Below are 6830 nucleotides of genomic sequence, written 5' to 3'. Positions count from 1 at the left end.
TCCCTCGTCACTCCACTCCGTCCCTCAACAACTCCCTCTGTTCATTGTGTCCCACACCTTGTACCCAGAGATCACTCCATCCCTTGTCAATACCCTCCATTCACCATTTCACACCACTCGTACCCCAAGATTCCTCTGTGCTTCATCACTCCCCCATTCAGTTTCCCACCCCTCATACCCCAAGATCCCTCCATCCCTCATCATTTACCTCTATTCACCGTGTCCCACCTCTCATACCCCAAGGTCCTCCATCCTTCGTCATTCCCCTCCATTCACTGTGTCCCATCCCTAGTACCCCAAGATCCCTCCCTCCCTCATCACACCCCTCCATTCACCATGTCCCACCTCTCGTGCCCCGAGATTCCTCTGTCCTTCATCACTCCCCCCATTCAGTTTCCCAACTCTCGTACCCCAAGATCCGTCCATCCTTCGTCATTCCCCTCCATTCACTGTGTCCCACCCCTAGTAACTCAAGATCCCTCCATCCTTCATCACTCCCCTCCATTGCTTGTGTAAAACCCCTTGTAACCCAGAGTTCCCTCAATCCCTCATCACTCTCCTCCATCCCTCGTCAACTCCCTCCGTTCACTGTGACCCACACCTTGTACCCAGAGATCATTCCATCCCTCGTCACTTCCCTCAATTCCCCATTTCCCACCCCTTGAACCCTGAGATCTGTCCATCTATCTCCATCTTTCACCATATCCCATCCCTCGAAACCCGAGATCACTCCGTCCTCCTCTCTCCCATCCATTCACTGTTTCACACCCCTTGTACCATGAGATCCATCCAACTATACCCACTTTTAACCGTGTCCCACCACTCGTACACCGAGATCACTCCGTCCTTCGTCACTCCACACCATTCACCGTTTCCTAACTCATACCCCAAGATCCCTCCATCTCTTGTCACTTGCCTCTGTCCCTCATCACTCCCCTCAGTCTCTCATTACTCCCCTCCATTCACAATTTCCCACCCCTTGTACACCGAGATCCCTCCATTCCTCATCACTACCCTCCATCCCTCGCCACACTCCTCCATTTACCATGTCCCACCCCTAGTACCCCAAGATCCCTCCATCCCTCATCACACCCCTCCATTAACCGTGTCCCACCTCTCATTCCGAGGTTCCTCCATCCTTTGTCACTCCCCTCCATTCACTGTGTCCCACTCCTAGTACCCCAAGATCCCTCCATTACTCATCACTACCCTCCATTCACCATGTCCCACCTCTCATACCCTGAGATTCCTCCATCCTTCATCACTCTGCCATTCAGTTTCCCACCCCTCATACCCCAAGATCCCTCAGTTCCTTTTCCTTCCCTTCCATTCACTGTGTCCCACCCCTAGTACCTCAAGAATCCTCCATCCTTCATCACTCCCCTCCATTCACTGTGTACCATCCCTTGTAACCTAGAGATCCCTCAATCCCTCATCACTCCCCTCTGTCCCTCATCAACTCCCTCTGTTCACTGTGTTGCACATCTTGTACCCAGAGATCACTCCATCTCTCATCACTCCCCTCCAATCACCATTTCCCATCCCTTGTACACCAAGATCCCTCCATTCCTCATCACTCTCCTCTGTCCCTTGCCACTCTCCTCCATTCACCATCGCCCACCTCTCATACTCCGATCCCTCCATCCTTCGTCACTCCTCTCCATTTTCTGTGTCCCACCCCTAGAACCCCAAGATTCCTCCATCCCTCGTCACTCCCCTCCATTCACTGCGTTCCACTTCTCATACCCCGAGATCCCTCCATCCTTCATCACTCCCCTCCATTCACCATTTCCCACCCATTGTACCCCAAGATCCCTCCATCCCTCACCACTACCTTCCATCCCTCGCCACTCTTCTCTGATCACCATCTCATCCCATGAAACCCAAGATCCCTCCATCCCTCATCACTCCCCAATCATTGTTTCCCACCCCTTGTACCCCTAGATCCTTCCAACTATTCACACCTTTCATTGTATCCCACCCCTCATAGCCTGAGATTATTCCATCCTTCATCACTCCTCTCCATTCACCATTTCCCACCTCTTGTACACTGAGATCCGTCCATCTATACCCACCTTTCACCGTGTCCAACCACTTGTACACCGAAATCACTCCGTCCTTCGTCACTCCCCACCATTCACTGTTTCCTAACCCAAGTACCCCGAGATCCCTCCATCTCTTGCCACTTGCCTCCGTCCCTCATCACTCCCCTCCATCCCTCATCACTCACGCTGTTCACTGTGCCCCACCCCTTGTACCCTAAGATCCCTCCATACTTCATCACTCCTCTCCACTCACTATGTCCCACTGCTCGTATCACAATATCCCTCCATCCCACGTCACTCCCCTCCCTTCTCCATGTTCCACCTCTCGTGACCCGAGATCCCTCCATCCTTCATCATTCACCATCATTCACCATTTCCCACCCCTTGTACCCTGAGGTCCCTCCATCCTTCATCACTCCCCTCCATTCACCATGTCCCACCTCTTGTACCCCAAGATCCATCCATCTATCCCCACCTTTTAGCGTATCCCACCCCACATACCCCAAGATCACTCCATCATTCGTCACTCCACACCATTCACTGTTTCCTAACTCTTGTACCCTTAGATCCCTCCATTCCTTGTCACTCCGCTCTGTCCCTTGCCACTCCCCTCCGTTCACCGTGTCCCACACCTTGTATCCACAAGATTCCTCCATCTCTCATCAATCCCCTCCATTCACCATGTCCCATCGATCATACCCTGAGGTCCCTCCATCTCTCATCACTACCCTCCTTCCCTCATCACTCCCCTCCATTCACTGTGTCCCACCTCTCGTACCCCGAGATCCCTCCATACTTCTTCACTCCACTCCATTCATTGATTCTCACCCCCTGTACTGCAAGATCCCTTCATCCTTCATCACTACCCTCCTTCCCTCATCATTCCCCTCCATTCACTGTGTCCCACCTCTCGTACCCCGAGATCCCTCCATACTTGTTCATTCCACTCCATTCATTGATTCTCACCCCTTGTACCGCAAGATCACTCCATCTCTCATCACTACTCTCCTTCCCTCATCACTCCCCTCCATTCACTGTGTCCCACCTCTCATACCCCGAGATCCCTCCATACTGCTTCACTCCCCTCCATTCACCATTTACCACCACGTGTACACCGAGATCCATCCATCTATCCCCACCTTTCACCGTATCCCACCCCTTGTACCTTGAGATCCTTCCATCCTTCGTCACTTCCCTCCATTCACCGTGTCCGACCCCTTTGACCCCGAGATCCTTTCATCCCTCATCAGCTCCCTCCATTCACAACATCACAAATCTTGTACCCCGAGGTCCCACCATCCTTCGTCACTCCCCTCCATTCACCATATCCCTCCCCTTGTACACTGATATCCATCCATCCCTTGTCACTCCCCTCCATCTCTCGCCACTCCCGTCCATTCACTGTGACCCATTTCTCATACCCTGAGGTCCATCCATCCTTCGTCACTCCCCTACATTCACCATTTCCCACCACTCGTACCACGAGATCACTCCATCCTTCGTCACTCTCCAGCATTCATCGTTTCCTAACCCTTGAACCCCGGGATCCCTCCATCCCTTGTCACTCCCCTCTACCCCTTGTCACTCCCCTCCATCCCTCATCAGTCTCCTCCATTCACCGTATCCCACCTCTTGTGACCCGAGATCCCTCCGTCCTTCATCATTCACCACCATTCACTGTTTCCCATCTCTCGTACCCTAAGATCCCTCATCCTTTGTGACTCCCCTCCATTCACCATTTCCCACCCCTTGTACCCTGAGGTCCCTCCATCCTTCATCACTCCCCTCCATTCACCATTTCCCACCTCTTGTACCCTAAGATCCATCCATCTATCCCCACCTTTCACCGTATCCCATCCCACATACCCCAAGATCACTCCATCATTCGTCACTCCACACCATTCACCGTTTCCTAACCCTTGTACCCTGAGATCCCTATATCCCTCATCACTCCCCTCTGTCCCTCACCACTCCCCTCCATTCACCGTGTCCCACACCTTGTATCCACGAGATCCTTCCATCCCTCGTCAATCCCCTCCATTCACCGTCCCATCTGTCATACCCTGAGGTCCCTCCATCCTTCGTCACTACCCTCCTTCCCTCATCACTCCCCTCCATTCACTGTGTCCCACCTCTCGTACCCCGAGATCCCTCCATACTTCTTCACTCCACTCCATTCATTGATTCTCACCCTTGTTCTGCAAGATCCCTCCATCTCTCATCACTACCCTCCTTCCCTCATCACTCCCCTCCATTCACTCTGTCCCACCTCTCATACCCCAAGATCCCTCCATACTTCTTCACTCCCCTCCATTCACTGTGTCTCACCCCTAGTACCTCAAGAATCCTCCATCCCACATCACTCCCCTCCATCCTTCGTCACTCATCTCCATTCACTGTATCCCACCTCTCGTACCCCAAGATCCCTCTGTCCTTCATCATTCCCCTTTATTCACCATTTCCCACCCCTTGTACCCTGAGATCCCTCCATCCCACATCACTCCCCTCTGTCTCCCACACTCACCTCTGTTCACCATGTCCCACCCCTTGTACCCCGAGATCCCTCCATCCCTCGTCACTCCCCTCCATTCATCGTGTCCCACCTCTCAAAACCTGAGGTCCCTCCATCCTTCATCATTCCCTTCCATACACCATTTCCCACCCCTTATACCCTGAGATCCCTCCATCCCTTGTCACTTCCTTCCATTCACCTTAAATGACCTCTCGTATATAGAGGTAACTCTGACCTTCATTACTCCCCACCATCCTAACCCATGAACCCTAAGATCATTCCATCTCTCATCACTCCCCTCCATTCCCTGTGTCCCACCCCTCATTCCCCGAGATCCCTCCGTCCCTTGACACTCGCCTCTGTTTTTCCACCCCACATCTCCTACCCCGAGAAAGCTCCATCCCTCATCGCTCCCCTCCATTCACCCTATACCACCTCTCATATCCCGAGGTAACTCCGGCTTTCATTACTCCCTACCATCCTAACCCTTTAACCCCGAGATCCCTCCATCCCTCATCACTCGCCTCCATCCCTCATAACTCCCCTCCATCCCTTGTCATTCCTGTCCATTCACCGTGTCCCACCTCTCTTCCTGAAATCCCTCCGTCCTTCATAATTCCCCTCCATTCACTGTTTCCCACCCCTTGTACCCCAAGATCCCTCCGTCCTTCATCAATTCCCTCCAACCCACATCACTCCCCTCTGTCCCGTTCACCATGTCCAAACCCTCCTACCCAAAAATCCATCCATCCCTTGTCACTCCCCTCCATTCACCATTTCCCACCCCTTGCCTCCCTTAGATCCCTCATCACTCCCCTCCGTCCCTCAACACTCCCCTCCGTTCACTGTGTCCCATCCCTTGTACCCCGTGGTCTCTCCATCCTTCGTCACTCACCTCCATTCACCATTTCCCAACCCTTGTACCCTGTGATCCCTCCGTCCCTCATCACTCCCCTCCGCTTATTGTTTCCCACCACTTGTACCCCAATTCCTCCATCTATCCCCACAGTTCACTGTGTCCCACCTCTCATACCCCAAGATCCCTCCATCCCTTGTCACTCCCCTTCATCCCTTGTCACTCCCCTCCATTCACCATTTCCCACTCCTTGTATTCCGAGATCCATCCATCTCTCCCCACTGTTCACCATGTTCCACCCCTCATACCATGAGATTCCTCTGTCCCTCATCAATCCCCTCCATCCCTCATCACTCCCATCCATACCTCAACACTCCCCTCCGTTCACTGTGTCCCATCCCTTGTACCCCGTGGTCTCTCCATCCTTCGTCACTCACCTCCATTCACCATTTCCCAACCCTTGTACCCTGTGATCCCTCCGTCCCTCATCACTCCCCTCCGCTTATTGTTTCCCACCACTTGTACCCCAATTCCTCCATCTATCCCCACAGTTCACTGTGTCCCACCTCTCATACCCCAAGATCCCTCCATCCCTTGTCACTCCCCTTCATCCCTTGTCACTCCCCTCCATTCACCATTTCCCACTCCTTGTATTCCGAGATCCATCCATCTCTCCCCACTGTTCACCATGTTCCACCCCTCATACCATGAGATTCCTCTGTCCCTCATCAATCCCCTCCATCCCTCATCACTCCCATCCATACCTCATCACTCCCCTCCATTTACCGTGTCCCACTCCTCGTACCCCAAGATCCTTCCGTTCCTTGTCACTCCCCTCCATTCACTGTATCCCACCCCTTGTACCCCGAGATCCATCCATCTATCCCCACCATTCACCGGGTCCCATCCTTCATACCCTGAGATCCCTCCATCCCTTGTCACTCCCCACCATTCACCATGTTCCACCCTCTCACCTTGAAATCGATCCACCTCTCAGTGGAAACCCTTCTCCTTCAGGAGAGTGGTACATGGTATATATGGAGAAGAGAATGAGATGAAACTCACATCAAATAGTAAAACACTATTTATTAATTCACATTCAAACTAAAAATAATTCAGTTCAACTCTCCTGAGGTTGGCTGGTGGGCTAGGACATGTGCTCCTGGAGATGGGAAGTGGAGCGGGGAAGGTTGAGGGGGTTTACGATCCATTTATGATCTGGATCCAGGCTCAGAAGCTGAAGTCAAATATGTCTCTGTGTTGTCACTGGGAGAGAGGGAGAGCAAATTCAGAGCTTGGAGGGTGTGGTATCACCCCCTCTCCTGGTAGGGTAAACTCTCCTCTCAATCAAAATTTCCTTCCTGGGGTGTCATTCCCCTCTTTAACCCCTCCCCTCGATCACTGTCCCAATAACCTC

This window comes from Narcine bancroftii, chromosome 3, assembly GCF_036971445.1.
Source record: "Narcine bancroftii isolate sNarBan1 chromosome 3, sNarBan1.hap1, whole genome shotgun sequence".
NCBI lineage: Eukaryota > Metazoa > Chordata > Chondrichthyes > Torpediniformes > Narcinidae > Narcine > Narcine bancroftii.
This window is presented reverse-complemented; position numbering follows the sequence as displayed.